Source organism: Rhinatrema bivittatum, chromosome 7 (assembly GCF_901001135.1).
Source record: "Rhinatrema bivittatum chromosome 7, aRhiBiv1.1, whole genome shotgun sequence".
In the NCBI taxonomy this organism is placed as follows: domain Eukaryota; kingdom Metazoa; phylum Chordata; class Amphibia; order Gymnophiona; family Rhinatrematidae; genus Rhinatrema; species Rhinatrema bivittatum.
In genome coordinates, this window is record NC_042621.1 from 52,238,772 (window position 1) to 52,257,056 (window position 18,285).

General features: G+C 49.0%; 1 protein-coding gene across 2 annotated transcripts in view; it reads right to left on the reverse strand.

Annotated features, from left to right (window-relative positions):
• The window catches only part of KIAA0355 (KIAA0355 ortholog), a 288,245-nt gene extending 287,410 nt beyond the window's left edge, over positions 1 to 835 (reverse strand). Inside the window, exon 1 of one of the 2 annotated variants that reach the window (XM_029608369.1) lies at positions 691 to 835. The gene's annotated coding sequence lies outside the window, so the exon portion shown is untranslated. The other variant, XM_029608370.1, reaches the window with a different exon arrangement.
• Between the last annotated feature and the right edge of the window lie 17,450 nt (positions 836 to 18,285).

The following is an 18,285-nucleotide window of genomic DNA, read 5'->3' on the forward strand; positions in this document are numbered from 1 at the left end:
AAAGGCCTCTCTGGTTGCACACACAGCACTAAGGGGTGGGGGAATGCATCTTTCGCACGCTGCTCACTATTTCGCAGGAAGGTGCATTGGAATTCCCGCAGGCGCAGTCAGGGCCAGTTTCACCGAAACTCCCTCGGACTTCGCCACAGGACCTTTTTTGGCAAGCACATCACGGCCTTTCACCGTCCCGCAAACCGAGCATTCGGGTTAAAAAAAAAAAGATTTTGAATTTAAATCAAAACACAACCTAACATAAATGTAGGGATGTCCAGGAGAGGAGCGTGCGTGCTCCGTCGACCTTGGTTTTCAAGGTTTTATCCTGAACGCGGCGGGGAGGGGCGGCGAACCCGGACCGGAGACATCTCACACAGCGTCCCCATCCGCTCGCCGCTGCCGGGGGGGGGGGGGGGGGGGAGGGCGGTCGAAGGCACCTAGGCCGGGGAAGTGTCCCGCTCGGCCGGGCTGGTGGGAAGGAAAAAGTTACCCGCTGGCCAGCGCCGGGGCGGCGTCTCCTCCTCAGCACAAGGTGGGAGGGGGGGGTGGTTCCACTACAGCGTCGTCCCTGCAGCTCCCCTCCGTTTCAGTCTCCCGCCTCCCGCACCTCCCCGAGTCCCAAGCGCGTGCAGAAGGCGAATAACGGGTAACGAGTCCCCCTGCGAAGGAACGGCGCCGCTACCTCTCAGCCCTTACCTACGACGCCCGCAAGCAGCGGCACGAATCATCCCAGTCTGTGTACACCGGAAGTGACGTCTCCGCTGCCCCGCGCGCGCCCCCCTGCGGCCGCGTGCCAGCGGGAAGGATGGGCTGGTGGTTGGGGCTCGCAGAGCCGTGATATTCTCCAGCGAAGAAAAGTTGGGTGGGGGATGAATTGTGTTTCGTGAATTTATCGCTCCTAAAATTCCCTTTCTTCCCTGCGCATTTCAGCTTGCAGGACTACAGGGACCAGAGTGTAAAGAGCTACCTCTTTTTCAGACGCATACAATTTGAGTGCCATATTCTCCTTCTTTAGGAGGGACATTCTTAAATTGAGACTATTTTCACTTGATCGCAACACTCTCTTGACTTCAGTCCATTTCAATAGATGATTAACATAGTCTCATTTTATTTTGTCCGTATTTCCCAGCAGGTTTTGAATGCTAGTCTGTCGCTTTATAAATCTCCATCCCAGCCCTCTTCCGATCAGGGTCCGTATAAGGGTATTAGGCCAGTCGTTTCTAAGCCTGTCCTGAATTTTCAAGATAGCTACAGTGAATACGCATGAGATACATTTGCATGCATTGCCTCCAGTGCATGCACATTTATCTCATGCATATTCATTGTAAATTGAGTGGAGAAGTAGCCCAGTGGTTAAAGCAGCGATCTATGATCTAGGAAAGCCAAGGGTCAAATCCCAGTGTCCCACCTTGGGCAAATTACTTTACCCTCTGTTGTCTCAGGCACACAATGAGAGTATAAGCCCTGTGAGAAATACCTATAGTACCTGAATGTGTGTCAAAAAGCAGAATATAAAAATCTAAATTTGCTGAAAACAAACCACGACCTCCAGTTCCCATATCTGGGAAACGAAAGAAATGGATGAAACAGTTTTCCATCTTTCTTTTTTTATCAATGACTAGTAATATTGCCGACGGCCGATGGGCTTAAATTGGCATTTTACCCCCTGCTCCGCTCTTGGGGAGGACAGCTCATCATCTGGAACCAGGAGGGGCCGTTTAGTGAGCGCCACTCTGTTTACGGAATGGAAGGTTAGACGCTATGGACACTGGTTACCCGGGAACCAGGTGGTGGCCACCAATGTCTGTACAATTTCCACGGCCTTCTGGCTATGTTGGAGGAGACCCCACAGGCGGGGGAGCGACCGTCGGGTGGAGCCGAGGGCCAGGAATCTGGGGGGTTTTTTCTTTTTTTTTCTTCTGTTTTCACATGCCGACAGCAGTTTTTTTCTTTTTCTTCACGGCAATGCGAGCCTGGATTTTTTGTGCCGGAAGTCTCTCCATGTATCATTTTGATTAGTGTACATTTGGTATAGGGGAGGATGAGGGGCACGAAGCGGTCATTCTGTTCTTGGAATGTTGTTCTTAATGTTATAAGGATGTTATACTGCTAGTTCTTATATGTCTGTGACAGATTATGGGTTGCAAGCAGCTGGTATTTTCTGTTTTTCTTCTTGTGGAGTGGGTCTGGACACATGGATCCGGATCTCCGAGCCCTCATATGAGGGTACTTTCTGGGTGGATAAAATGGGAGATTGGGGACTCTTGGTATGAGTGGGGAGGGGAGGAGAGGGTGGGTGAGGGTTTAGGGTCTGTATGAGGAAGGGTAAGGATGGGGGGTGGGGAGGTAGGGGGGAGGGATCAAGGAAGGGGGAGCTGCCTACCAGAACTTGAGGGAGCGCCGTTTACGAGAAGTCCTTGTATACAAGGCTTGGGACGGGATCAGACTTTACAGTTCACATGGCATGTCTTGGGGCGTGTTGATGTTTTCTGTGGAGGTCTCAGCTGGGAGGACCCCCGCCAGGCAGATAGGGTACAACCACACTATAGATACTTTATCCGGGTGACTGTCTATTAACACTTGGGTGGTTTCATGGACCGTATGTGGATTGAACTGTCCTATTAAGCGATCAAAGGTCCTGACCCACCTGAAATGGACGGCCGCTGATGTGGCTTATTTACAGGAAACGCACCTAAATGATCTTGAACACTCCAAACTGCGTAGAGACTGGGTGGGTGAAGTTCGGTATGCTTCGGCTAACACCAGATCGGGAGGGGTTGCTATCTTATTCCACAAGAAACTTCCTTTTAAGATCACAAAAGAGATTAAGGACCCTCAGGGTTGGATACTTGATTTTGGTCACGGAACTTTTTCATCAGACGGTAGTACTGTGCAATATCTATGCTCCTAATGTGTATAACTCCCAGTTTTATAGAAACCTTTACTCTCACTTAATTCCATATCTGACAGACACTTTGCTTTTAGGAGGCGATTTTAATACAATACGTGATCCCCTAATAGATGCCTCCCAGAGCCGGAGGCCGGAGGTGGGCCAGGGTAAAGGTTCGATCATGCTGGAAAATAGATTGCAATTGCTGGATGTGTGGCGTACCCTTCACCCCTTCGACAAAGCTTTCACTCATTTATCAAGGGCCCATGCTACTCAGTCACGAATAGATTACTTTCTTATCAGTACACACGTCTTTCCAAAAGTTGTCGGGGCTGAGATTACTAATATAGTTATTTCCGACCATGCCCCAATATGGGTTGATTTTCAGTTTATAAATCCCGGCCCTAGCTCACAGTTGTGGCGCTATCCATATTATTTGGCCTCGGACGCAAAATTTAAGGCGCATATACAAGCTAGGTGGAATGATTATGCCAGGTTTAACAAAGAACACGAGTCACAACCCATCCTATACTGGTACACAGCAAAAGCAGTACTTAGGGGGGAAATCATCTCCTATGTAGCACATAGACGTAAACTCCTTAATCAACGAATTCTGTCCCGCACTACACAGCTACGGAAGACTAGATTAAAATTGGCCGCGGCGAATGATCCTGCCCTGAGGTCATTGTATCTCTCCCAACAGTATGCACTAAACACACTCATTCACCAGCGGACGCAAAAAAGTTTATTGTTTTACAAATATAAATTCCATCAATATAGTAACAAGGCGGGAAAGATGATGTCGAATCTTATCAAAACTACCCAACCCTCTCGCTATGTCCCGGTACTGCGCAATCCATCTGTCAGGGTGATCAAAAGTACGCCTGGGATCCTGGAATGCTTTCGGGACTTCTTTGCCTCTTTATACACCTCAGAGGGCTGGAGCGAGGACGCTTGTGATCGATTTTGTGCCCACTTACCACTACCTGCTCTCTCGCCAGCGCAAAGAAAAGCCCTGAACAAACCTATTGGGGAGGAGGAGGTACGACTCGCTATCAGCCGTTCCAAAAGTTTTAAAGCCCCGGGGCCGGATGGCTATTCCGCAGAATTTTTTAAGCTCTTGAACCACCAACTGGCTGGCCCGCTGGCTGGAGCCTTCACGGCCCTTATAGAACAAGGCTCCTACCCAGACTCCATAAACAGGGCCCATATTACTTTAACTCCAAAAAGTGGTAAAGACCCTCTCTCCCCAGCATCCTATCGGCCCATTTCCCTTCTAAACTATGATCAGAAACTAATGGCTTACTGGCGGATCGCCTAGCTAGTATTCTTCCTGAACTGATAGGAGACCATCAGGTGGGATTTGTGCGCCAAAGATATGCCCTGTCCAACATACGGAAAATATTGACGGCTATGACTATTAGCCAGCAATTGTCCCAATCATATTTGGCAATTAGCTTTGATGCCGAAAAGGCCTTTGATAGGGTGGAGTGGCCTTATCTCTTCCATATCTTACATAAGATGGGATTTTCCGGGTTTTTCACAGACGCAATCCACCTATTATACCGTGCGCCCCAAGCTTTGATTGTAGCTAATGGGTCACAGTCGGTCCCATTTCCAGTGACTAGAGGCACCAGGCAAGGATGCCCCCTATCCCCGCTACTGTTTATCCTACAGCTAGAACCACTTTTATTGGCCATAGAGTCCCACTCTGATATCCGGGGGGTGCGCTTAGGCCAGTCCATATTTAAAAGTGTAGCCTTCCCGGATGACCTCTTCATGTTTATTACATCCCCTCGGACCTCACAAAACCCCTTGCTGCAGCTTATTGGGAATTTTGGGACTTTTTCCGGCTTAAGATTGAATGCATCCAAGTCCTCAGCACTGGCGTATCCAATCTCTCTACAACAGAACTGTACTGTGGGCGGAGGGACATATTAGATGTTTAGGAGTGCACATTCCCCTCAATCCTGAGTCCATCTATCAAGCAAACGTGCCCCGGTTGTTGAAAGACTCACAAGAATCCTTGAGGATTTGGAGTCAATTGCCTCTGTCACTGGGAGGTCGGGTTAATTTGTTTAAAATGACACTGCTCCCACGGTGGCTATACTTCCTACAAAATGTACCAATATGGCTGACCAAGACTGATTTAAACAAATTATATAGCGCCCTCCGGCGCTTTATTTGGAGAGGGGGAAAACCCCGACTGCCTTTGTCCTGGTTATTTGCTCGTTGGGGCAGAGGGGGAATGGGACTGTCCAATCTCGCACTCTACAATCGGGCCTGTAACCTTAGGGTGGTCAGGGACTGGCTACTGGACCAATCACAATTTTCCTCCCGGGTTGCCGATGCAGCGATTGTAAACCCTTATGCTCCGTCGTATGCATTGCAAGCCCACCCTGCCAGTTTAACGCCATTTCTGACCCAATCCCATTGCTTCGGCTGCTTAGGCGGACTTGGCTTTGGCTGACGAAACTCCTTCAGATCCCGCGGACGTGTGCAGGACTACTTCCCATAAGGCGTAATGGGGACTTCCTCCCAGGATTACAATCCAGCGCTTTTCAGGTGTGGAGAGATAGGGGAGTAACAAGGCTGGGACACGCTTTATCTCAGGAAGAGAAGCTATTTTCGTTGGAAGAATTGACCCAACTTTATGGTTTGAGGCCCACACACACATTTGCATATCTGCAACTCCGTCACTATATCCTGGCTTTGCCGGAGCCCACTAGACAACCACAGGTGATTTTGGCCCTTGACAAGGTCTTTCGCTTTCAACGCTCCAACGCCCTTTTATTGTCGGTTTACTATAAAGACTTAAGCGGGAGGGATTCAGAAAATGTTTACTCTATTCTAGAGAATCGTTGGAATAGCGATGGTGAATTCAAAGTAACCCAGTGTATCTTACGCACTTGTTTTCGACGAATAACCAGGATCTCCTCCAATATGTATTACCGGGAGCTGCAGTTTAAATTTTTATGTCGCGCTTACATATCCCCTCAGAGGGCAAGGCAGTTGACTATTACCACATCCAAGGCGTGCCCTCGCTGCCAGGCTGTCACTTGCACTCTTTCCCACTCTTTTTGGGCTTGCCCCCCGGTACGCTGTCTCTGGGAGAGGATAGCTGTATTTTTGACTGATATACTGGATGTAGCTTTCCCGGTTTCCCCTTTGTGGCTTCTTTTTAATTGCATCTCCCCGATTCAGATACGAGATCCTGGTTCTCGTCTTCTATTGCAGAAAGCAAGCATGGTGGGGAAAAAAGTCATTTTATCTGTATGGCGGTCAACAGATTCATCCTCCTTTTGGACTTGGAAAAATCACTTTCATGCATTGATGACAATGGAAAGCTTTGGGGCGAGGGAAACGCCCTGGCGACGACGCCTGTTTTTGGCAATCTGGAATCCCTACTTGCAGAGCCTACCTACTCGGGTGCGGAGCCTGATAGTGAATGACTGAACGTTTTTCATTTTGGATCATTTGGACCTTTGCCTGGACTTAATTAGCTGATGAGAACATTATTCTGATCCGGGTTGGATGCCTAATCCCGGGGACTGGAGGCAGCTTCTTCTACATGGGGAGGGGAGGGGGGTTTATCTGATGACCGGAGTACCGGTTTGAAGGGGTTTTATCTTATTGTATAAAGGTAAGAACCAAACCTGCACAAAGTATATGGGTGTTATTGTGAACTTTTGGATAAAACCAATAAAAAATTGTTGAATATAAAAGACATGAAACAGAGAGCAGGGTAAATGGTCTGTTTTCACAGTGGAAAAAGGTAAACAGTGGCGTGCCTCAGGGATCTGTATTTGGGCCTGTACTTTTTAATATATTTATAAATGATCTGGAAAGTGGTACCACAGGTGAGATGATCAGATTTGTAGATGACACAAAATTATGCAGAGTAGTTAAATCTCAAGCGGACTGTGATGAATTGCAGGAGGACCTTGTGAGACTGGAAGGCTGGGCTTCCAAATAGCAGATGAAGTTTAACATGGTCAAATGCAAAGTGATGCATCTAAGGAAAAATAAACCTTGCTGTAGTTACACAGTTTTAGGTTCTGTCTTAGGAGTTATCACCCAAGAAAGAGATCTAGGCATCATAGTGGATAATACATTGAAATCATTGGCCCAGTGTGCTGTGGCAATCGAAAAAGCAAACAATGTTAGGAATTATTAGGAAGGGAATGGAAAATAAAATGGAAGATGTCATAATGCCTCTGTATAGCTCCATGGTGAGACTGCACCTTGAATACTGTGTGCAATTCTGGTCAACGCATCTCAAAAAGGATATAGCTGTACTGGAGAATGTGTAGAGAAGGGCGACCAAAATGATATGGGGCATGGAACAGCTGTCCTTTGAGGAAAGGCTAAAGAAGTTAGGGCTGTTCAGTTTGGAGAAGAGTCGACTGAGGGGGGATATGATAGAAGTCTACAAAATCATGAAAGGACTTGAACAAGTTAATGTAAATCGGTTATTTACTCTCTCAGATAATAGAAGGACCAGGGGGCACTCCATGAAGTTAACAAGTAGCTCATTTAAACAAATCAAAGAAAATTCTTTTTCACTTAGCGCATAGTTAAGCTCTGGAATTCGTTGCCAGAGGATGTGGTTAGAGCAGTTAGTGTAACTTGGTTTAAAAAAGGTTTGGGCCGGGTTAGTGTCCTCACCCTCCTCCAAGAGATCAAGGAAATAAGCTGGTATGTAAAAGATTAGCGCTCCTCTCCGGGTCCTCTCTCGTCTCTCCTTTCCCCCGAAAGAAGCTGCAGGAGGGGCGGTTTTAAATCGTTCCGTCTCTTCCTGATGACGTCAGCAGGAAACGCCTCTCTTTGTCGGGCCGGGTTAGTGTCCTCACCCTCCTCCGAGAGATCAAGGAAATCAGCTGGTATGTAAAAGATTAGCGCTCCTCTCCGGGTCCTCTCTTCTCTCCTTTCCCCCTGACGTCATCAGGAGGAGACGGAACGATTTAAAACCGCCCCCCCTGCAGCTTCTTTCAGGGGAAAGGAAAGACGAGAGAGAACCCGGAGAGGAGCGCTAATCTTTTACATACCAGCTGATTTCCTTGATCTCTCGGAGGAGGGTGAGGACACTAACCCGACCTGACAAAGAGAGGCGTTTCCTGCTGACGTCATCAGGAGGAGACGGAACGATTTAAAACCGCCCCTCCTGTGGCGCGCAGCCGAAGCCGCGTGCTCCAAAGGGGCGCGCAGCTTTGTTTTAACATCTGAAGCTCCTGAACAAACTGACAGCATAATACTGGATTTTCAGTAAGTACTAATTTTCTTGTGAACTCTCTCCAAATACCCCCATTAGGCAATTCCATTGTTATTAGTCTATTATAGGCCTAGAGGTATAGGAAGCAGAGCCTTCTGAATACTTATATTGTACTTGTGCCACATTCTAAAAGAAAAGCAAGGATTAGAGAACTTGGGGTAACAACCCCGGCTTCAGATATCCTGCAACCTTCAACTGAGAGGTTTATGCTTCCGGTAATGGATACTATGACTCCACGGCAGCCCTTGGCGTTGTGTCCAGACGAGCGAGTGGACCGATCGCCAGACATACAGGTTACCTTAAGTCCCAGAGCTCCGTCTACCCACCCCCCCTCCCCGTTTCCCTCAGAAGGGTTTTTGACAACGAAAGGACTATCAGGTGACAGAGTGATTTCTCCTGTCACAAGTGGGTCTGTCCTGGAACCCAGAGCAGTGGGTTTTCCAGAGAGCTCAGATTTGGGAGTTAAAGTATCAACTCCCTATGTGTTAAGAGCTTCTTCGCCCAGAGGGAACAAAGAAATATCGGGGGAATCAAAAGTACACTTGGAGAACCAAGGAACTGAGTTCAATTTACTGCGCCCTTCTATTCCTAAACCTACTGAAGTTACCATGGACTCTTTATGGACTGCAATAATGGTTTTGGAAAAATCAGTATCCTCCTTAGTAGATGTCACTTCTAGTTTGGCGGGGAAAATTCAACTTATGGAATCAAATATATATTTGAATACTCAAAATGTAACTGCTTTAGATCTTAAGGTTATTTCTTTGCAAAAAAATCAAGAACAATTGATTAAATCAGATATGATACAGCAAAGAAAATATAGAGAATTCTATTAGATACCAAAATTTACACATTCTTAATTTTCCCATATTAAAAACGATACCTCCTTTAGAAATGTTTAAAAAATATATATTGGAAGTTTTAAAACTTCCTAAAGAATTGATGCCTACTTTAGCAAAAGTTCCCATAGTAACTTTAGAACAAATACCTGAGCCCGAGGTAGATTTAACACAATTTCTTGAAACTTCTATGGAATTAAAGATAACTAAGAGAGGAACTTTGTTTATACAATGTGTATTTTCACAAGATAGAGAAATGATATTGAAAGCCTATTTCCGTAATAGAAAAGTACAGTTCTTTGGTCAATTAGTATGGGTATTCCCCGACATTACACGTTCCACTCAAGAACGAAGGAAAAAATTCTTATCTATGCGAGCTGAAGTAGAGGGCAAGGGAGCTAGATTTAATCTTAGATTCCCATGCCAATGTATAGTGAATAGGCAGGGTGTTAAAAATGTATACTTTAAACCTGAACAATTGCGCAAATTTTTAGACTCAGGGCCCTTGGAGAATCCAAGTTAAAGTATATTTGGTTACGGTATATGTAAAAGGAAAAGTAACATGGGATCCTCTAGTTACTGTAATTTTGTTTCTATAAAAGATCCGCTTAGGTTTGGAAATTGCCTTTTTTTACATTAATATTACATAGGGAACATATTAGCAGTTAAAGTGAAATCCAGTATAGATTATTTATTTCTTTTTGCTATAAATGAGAATAACTATTTGAATGTTAAACTGCAAATCCTATTGTATTTTGCCTAAAAATTGTCTGTAATTATGGTAAAAATTCTATAAATAAATAATTAAAAATAAATAAATAAAAAAGGTTTGGTTAAGTTCCTAGAGGTTAAATCCATAGACTGCTATTATGGTAATTAATAAGCAATAGTAGCTTGTGATCTATCTAATGTTTGGGTACTTGCCAGGTACATGTGACTTGGATTGCCCACTGTTGGAAACAGGATACTAGGCTTGATGGACCCTTGGTCTGACCCAGTATTGCATTTCTTATGTTCTTATGTACAGGAAAAGTTCTTATGACCCATCAGGAAAAGATGAATGAAGGACCCCAGGTCAAGAGCGCATTTATGACAGGCAGAGGATTCTACCAAGCCCATTTTGTGTAGGCAAACCCTATCATCTTGATAATGATGCAGGAATTTATATTGCATTTCTTTGAGGGAAACCCCTACTTGTAACTTCTGTGTTTCTAAAAATACTAGCCCCAAAGAGTTTCGAGAGCCGGCCGCGGAGACCCACAGCCAGTCCCACCTCCTTGGCCCCGGGAGCCTCGCTGCAACCGGCAGCCGCGGTCAGCGCGCTCCAACATGGCCTTCCTCTCGGGCAGTCATGATGACGCCGCGTGCCAGAAGGCACACCGTCTGCTCCTGCTCTGGTCTTCCTCCTGATTCCTGGCTTCCCAAGTGCGCGCACGCGCATCATGACCCCTTTTCAGAGGTCACTGCGGGAGGGACCAGGACTCCTCCTCCCAATCCTGCAAGTATTTAAGGCAAGGCCTGCTTCTCAGGCCTTGCCTTGGCTACTCCTGGTTCCTATTCCTTTTGGAATCCCTGTCGCCTGGTTTCCCAGTTTCTGTCTTCTGTCTACTCCGTGTCAAGCCCCTGCTTCGCCTGACTTCGATTACGCCTGCCTGTTCCGTGCCTAGACCCTTGCTTCGCCTGATTACGAGATACGCCACCTGCCAAGACCCTTGCCTGCCTGACCACGAGATATGCAGCCTGCCAAGACCCTTGCCTGCCAGACTACGAGACACGTCACTTGCCTGAGACCCCATGTAAGTCCAGCCGGCCCTGGTACTCAAGAGCTCAACCTGCGGGGAACGAGGGATGGAAGTAGTGAAGGCACAGCGGGGTCTCAGGTCATTACAGCCTCGACTGCTGATAGAGGGTACCTCTGGGGCTCCTCCCCATTGGCTTCCACTCCCGTTGGCCCAAGGATCCACTCTCGTAATAGCTAGCCAAGGCCATGGATCCGGCCGAGGCTTCTGCCTTGCAGACAATCCCGAGACTCACACAAAGAACAGCAGAAAGCCCTGGAATCCTTAGCGGCTTCAATGGAGCGCCTCAATGCCCGGTTGGACTTAGTGGCCTCCACCTCTGCTCATGCTTCTCCTTCTCCCGGCTCAATGATGGCAGCTCCGGTCCCTCGCCCGGTAATCCCTCTACCGGGGTGGTGACCCGCAGCAGTGTCGTGGGTTCCTCAAACAATGCAATATGCACTTCTGCCTACAGTCTGCTCTTTTTCCCGATGACCTGACCAAGATGACTTACATCCTGTCACTGCTTGTAGGGAAAGCTCTGGCTTCGGCTTCACCTTTATGGGAACGATCGGATCCACTGCTTCTGGACTTCTCAGGTTTCTTGGAATGCTTCTGAGCCGTCTTTGAGACTCTCAGGCGGCAGACCCAAGTCAGCACGGAGCTCCTTCACATCAGGCAGGGCGAGCGCTCTTTGATGGATTACACTCTGGAGTTTCACACGTTGTCTACAGAGCTCCATTGGGAAGAACCATGTCTTCGTGCCATCTTTTTGGATGGCCTCTCGCCTAAAATTAAAGATGAACTGGCAGCCCGCGATCTTCCGGCGTCCCTGGATGAGTTGATTGACCTAACCGGAAGAATCGACTGCCGCCTCCAAGAGAGGTCTCTCAAGCTAGCAGGCTCTAGACGACGCTCCAACAGGCCCACTCGCCCACAACCCACCTCGCCTGGCTCTCACTCGCAGTCCTCAGCAGAGGCCTCATCCGAGGAGCCCATGCAGTTGGGCTGAGGCCCATTGTTATCAGAAGAACGCCAAAGACGACGTCAGGCTGTTCTCTGTCTCTACTGCGGAACTTCCGGACACTTCAGGGCCCAATGTCCAGTGCGGCCGTTAAACTCCAGGGCCTAGGGTTCATCGGGGGGGGGGGGGGGGGTGCTCTTAGGCCTGACTTCGCCAGTCCCTCCATTAACCTTGACAATGACTCTAGTCATACAAGACTGCAACTTCCCTACCTTGGCGATGGTGGATTCAGGGGCTGGTGGGAATTTCCTCATGCAGGAGATGGTTGATCAGCTATCAATTCCCACTCAGCCTTGTCCTGTCCCGCTAGTTCTGTGCTCGATCCACGAGGACCCCCTGCCAGGACGGATCACGTGCATGACCGTTTCACTGGAGTGTCACATTGAACCTGGTCATCGTGAACATGTTACCTTCTACTTCATCCAGAGGGCCATTTACCCCATGGTCCTGGGTATCCCCTGGCTGCAGCAACATAATCCGCAAATTAACTGGATTTCTTTGCGATTTGACCACTGGGGCTCCTCATGTTACCCAAGATGCTTTTTGGCCTCCGCTGAAGTGTCTCCCAACCAAAGCCCCGAAGCCCTTGTAGGACTGCCTCCGCAATACGTCCAATACTCGGACGTATTTTCCAAGAAGGCAGCCAATACCTTGCCGCGATCAATCTGATTCCAGGCTCCACTCCTCCTCATGGGAGGGTGTATCTGCTGTCAGCACCTGAGACCCAAGCTATGTCCGACTATATCCGGGAGAACCTCCAGAACAGCTTCAACTGCCGTTCCAACTCGCCAGCTGGGGCCAGCTTCTTTTTCGTGGGGAAAAAGGACAGCTCTCTTCGGCCGTGTATTGACTACCGTGGCTTGAATGCGATTACAATCAAGGATCGCTACCCATTGCCACTGGTAACAGAACTATTTGACCACTTACAAGGGTCTCAGGTCTTCTCGAAATTGGACCTTCGAGGTGCTTATAACCTCGTCAGAATCAAGGAAGGCGATGAATGAAAGACGGCGTTTAACACCAGGGACGGCCATTACGAATATCAAGTCATGCCATTTGACCTTTGTAATGTGCCTGCCGTCTTCCAGAACTTGATGAATGAAATCCGTGGTGATCTTCTATACATCTGCGTAGTCGTATACCTGGGCAACATCCTGATATACTCGAGAATAACCTCTATGCAAATCTGGAAAAATGTCTCTTTGAAAAGACTCGCTGCCCTTTTTGGGCTATATAGTATCCAATCAAGGATTTAGAATGGACCCCGCCAAACACAAAAGCATTCTGAGCTGGCCTTGACCCACGGGCTTGCGTAGCCTTCAACGTTTCTTGGGCTTTGCCAACTACTATCGGAGCTTCATCAAAAACTAATCCCGACTAGCTGCCCCGCTGACCAACTTGACTTGTAAGGGAGCTCCCGTGAAGGAATGGCCAACCCAGGCTGAAGACGCCTTCCAGGCTTTAAAACGTGCCTTTCTACATTGTTCCTGCCTTCACCACCCGGATCCCCTTCATTATCAAAGTAGATGCCTCCTCAGAAGGAGTCGGGGCAGTTAAGCCAATTTGACCCAGCCGGGTCTTTACGTCCTAACACATTCTTTTCTAAGAAATTCACCCCAGCCCAACGGAACTACACCATTGGCGACCAATAACTCCTGGATATTAAAATGGCGTTTGAAGAATGGCGCCAGTGGCTCGAGGGTGCCCAGCACCACATAAAGGTTTACACAGACCATAAGAATTTAGAGCATCTGCAACAAAGCTCAACGTCTCAACCCCCTCTGGGGCCCCTTTTTCACACGCTTCGATTTTGAGTTACGCTACCATCCAGCGCCCAAAACCAGCACGTAGATACCCTCTCTCGATCCTTCTCTTCTGAAGAGCTACTGGATACTACGAGACATATAATTGACCCTGCACAGGTGATCGTGGCTGCGACCCAAACAGTCCCGGCAGGGAAGACAGTGGTGCCCTGCAGGCTCCGAAATCAAGTTTTGGCCTGGGGGCATGATTCCCCTTCTGCCAGACACCGGGACGGGCAAGAACACTGGCTCGACTACAGCAGTATTATTGGTGGCCCGCTATGCGCTCGGACGTTCACGCATATGTGGCCTCCTGTCCAACTTGTGCCCAACAAAAACCACCTAAGGGCAAACCCTGGGGCGTGCTGCAGCCTCTGCCACCTCCTAGCAAACCCTGGACACATCTTTCAACGGACTTCCTGGTGGATCTACCGCCCTCCGGAGGGATCACTCTCATTTGGGTCACTGTTGATCGGTTTTCCAAGATGGCCCACATTTTGGCTCTTCCCAGCCTTCCATCAGCTCCTTGAGTAGCACAGCTCTTCACTCAACACGTCTTCCGACTCCACGGACTACCACAGCACATTACCTCAGACCGTGGTCCTCAATTTACTGCCAAGTATTGGCAAAGTCTCTGTAAGAAGTTCCATGTTACCCTAGGCCTTACTGCAGCCTATCACCCGCAAGCAAATGGCCAAGCAGAATGGACTAAGCAGTCTCTCAAACAATTCCTTCAAATGTATACCAACGCTCACCAAGATGACTGGGCCGAGTTGCTCCCATGGGCTGAATTCTCTCACAACTCCCATCCTTGCACTGCCACAGGGGCCTCCCCATTCCAAATTATCTATGACAAGCAACCACTTTCTCCAGTATCACTGCCTCCTCCTGTTCCTTTGCCCGCTGCCCAGATGACCACCGAGAATCTGAAGAGCCTGTGGTCCCAAGTACGCAAAATGCTTCTGAAAGCTAGCAGCTTGGCCAAGAAATTTGTGGATTGCCATCGTCATCCTGGCCGCCAATACTGACCGGGCCAGAAGGTCTGGCTCAGCACCCATTTTATCCAGCTGAGGGTGCCATCTATGCAGCTTGCGCCCCGCTACATTGGACCTTTTTCCATTCTCCGGCAACTGGGGTCAGTGACCTACCAGCTCCGCTTACTGTCCTCCCTTAAGATCCACAACGCCTTCCACAGCTCCTTGCTGAAGCCCTTGATATTGATGTGGCCCTCCAGGAAGATACCTGAGACACCACTAGTCGCTGCCGAAGAGGAGATCACTTATTAAGTACGAGAGATCCTCGATGTGCGGAAGCGGGGGTGTAAGTGAGAGTACCTGCTTGCTTGGGAGGGTTTTGGTCCAGAAGAGAACTCCTGGAAGCCCTCTACCAATATCTTCAATAAGAACTTGATCAAGCAGTTCCACAAGGATCACCCCAAAAAACCCAGACCCCCTGGGAGGGGGCTTAGAGAAGGGGGTACTGTTGTGAGAGCCGGCTGCGGAGACCCATAGCTGGACTCTCTCACCTACCCGCGTGGCTGGTCCCGTCTCCTCGGCCCCGGGAGCCTCACTGCAACCGGCAGCTGTGGTCAGCGAGCTTCACCGTGGCCTTCCTCTCGGGCAGCCACGCCAGTGCCGCATGCAGGACGGCACACCATCGGCTCCTCCTCTGGCCTTCCTCCTGACCCCCGGCTTCCCAGGCATGTGCACCACCTTTTCAGGGGTCACCGTGGCAGGGGACCACCTTTTCAGGGATCACCGTGGGAGGGGCCAGGACTCCTCCTCCCAGTTCTGCAAGTATTTAGGGCAAGGCCTGCCTTGCCTTGGCTACTCCTGGCTCCTGTTCCTGTTGGAATTCTTGTTGCCTGTTTTCCCGTTTCCTGTCTTCTGTCTACTCCGTGTCAAGACCCCTGTTTTGCCTGACTTCGACTACGCCTGTTCCGTGCTAAGACCCTTGCCTGCCTGACTATGAGATACGCCGCCTGCCATGACCCTTGCCTGCCTGACCACGAGATACGCCGCCTGCCAAGACCCTTGCCTGCCTGACCACGAGATACGCCGCCTGCCAAGACCCTTGCCTGCCTGACCACGAGACATGTCGCATGTCTGAGACCCAGCCGGCCCCGGTACCCAAGGGCTCAACCTGCAGGGAACAAGGGCTGGTAGTGGTGAAGCCCCAGTGGGATCTCAGGTAACTCCAGCTTCGCCTGCCGATAGAGGGTACCTCTGGGGCTTCTCCCCATTGGCTTCCACTCCCGTTGGCCCAAGGATCCACTCTCGTAATACAAAGCTTCCCCTGTTAGCATACCACTAAGTTTCCTCTGCCAATAATCTGCCAAACTGATCAAAAAGGAAGAATCTAAGTGGGATTTACAAAAACGATACCAATGGGCAATGGAGTTTTCTCCCTGGCGACCTTCTCCAACTCAGTGGCCAATTTAAGCTCCACCTTATTCAGATATCTGGACAGTCCCAGGGACTGAAAATAGTGCCGCACCTTTAAGTACCCAAAAAAATGTGACTTGGGGATATGATAGGTATCTTGTAACTGCGAAAAACTCAAGAAAATTCCCGACTCTTCCTCCACTAATTGCTGCAAGTAAACAATCTCGCTGTCCTTCCAGTCCACAAAAACATAACTGGCCAACCCAGACAAGAAACAGGGATTATTTAAAGCTAAAGAAAAATAGAGACGTTCAATGGCCTTCCCAAGTGTCGTCTTAGGTGTTTCCAGGCCTCCATAATAGATCGCAGAAAGACATTCCCTTTCACCTCCAAAGGCAAGGATGCAGTCAACAAATGAATCAGCCTCATCGGAGACAATGGTGTACACATTTCCTCTAACAAGTGAAAGGCGTCAAAGGCAAATTTATCCCCCCAATTCTCGCCCAAATATCTCAAGTGGCAGGCCAAATTGTATAAGGGGAAATTCGGGACATCTAGCCCACCCTTTTCTTTGTTTCGAGTTAATTTATCATAGCCAATTTTGAGCTGTAAACCTCTCTGTTATGCCCATTGGTCACAGACGTCTGCGACTGCACGTACTTACTTCCTACACTGCTCTCCTGCCTTCCCTGGAACAAAACTGTTACGCCGTGCAAAGGATTGGCGAACAGCAAAAGTTCTTAGAGTCTCTGGCCACCAGCATAGACAACCTGAGCTCTCGTTTAGACGCTACTGTGACTGTCACTAACACGTCTATCAAGCTCAATACCTCTACCCCTACGTTGGCTCCTCGGCTGACTTTGCCCTTGCCGGCACCCCCACGCTTCTCTGGGAACTCTCTCCTGTGCCGGGAGTTCCTGAACCAATGCAATATGCATTTCTGTCTACAACCTGCTTACTTCCCAGATGTGATCACCAAGACCATGTACATCCTGGCCCTTCTGGATGGTAAGGCCTTGGCCTGGGTGTCACCTCTCTGGGAGTGAGCAGACCCGGTCCTCTGGGGCCGAAACAGGGCCTGGCCCTGTTTCGGTCTGTCTTTGAGCACCCTGGTTGACGAGCTGTCTCCGGTTTATCCCTTCTACATCTTCAGCAAAGCTCTCGCCCTTTAACAGACTACGTCATTGAATTCTGCACCCTTACCTCTGAATTACATTGGGATGCCAATTGCTTACGTTCTATATTCCTCAAAGGGCTGCATCCTAGGATTAAGGATGAGCTGGCTGCTCACGAACTGTCCACCTCCTTAGACGCTCTGATTGATCTTAAGGGGCGCATTGACCGTCAACTACAGGAGCGCTCTCTGGAGTCCAGAATATCCCGGAAGGATACACCAGGACCATCCCGAGTCAGACGTTCATCCTCTCCTAGACTGAACGCACCGCAGACTCCAGTGGAGGAGGAACCCATGCAGATGGGTAGGAGCAGACTCACCTAAAGAACGTCGACGTCGGCAGCAGTCCGATCTCTGCCTGTACTGCGGCCAGCCGGGCCGTGCAATTGCGTCATGCCCAGTCTGTCCGGGAAACTTCCGGGCCTAGGATCTGATGGAGGACTTCTCCTAGGCCTAACCTCGCCATCTCCTCCACTGACAGTTCCTGTATCAATAAAGATGGACAATCAAAAGTTCCACACCTTAGCACTGGCGGATTCCGGGGCCAGTGGAAACTTCATTCTAAAGCAACTCACGGAACATCTGCGGATTCCTACCATCCGATTCCCCTACTTCTTTCTTCATGGGGAACCTCTTCCTGGTGAAATTGCCCACACTACAGCTCCCATGTGGAGCTGTAGTGCATGTGGAGACCATCTCATTCCACATCTTAGACAAGGCCATCCATCCGGTAGTATTGGGACTACCCTGGTTTCAGCAGCACACCCCACACTTCAACTGGGCCACCCTTCAGCTCTCTCTTTGGGGTCCTGCTTGTCATAATAATTGTCTGGAATCCATTTTGACATTGCCTTGCTTGGCAACCAACCACCCTCTCTGGCCTTCTGCCGCAATATGCATCCTTCTCTGATGTGTTCTCTAAGAAGGCTGCAGATACCTTACCTCCACATCGCTCAATGACTGCACAATCAACTTATTACCTAACTCGGAGCCCCTACGGGACAGAATCTATCCTCTCTCCCAGATGGAGACCCAAGCATGTCAGAATACATTCAAGAAAATCTGGCCAAAGGCTTCATTCGGCCCTCCAAGTCCCCTGCAGGTGCAGGGTTCTTCTTCATAGGGAAG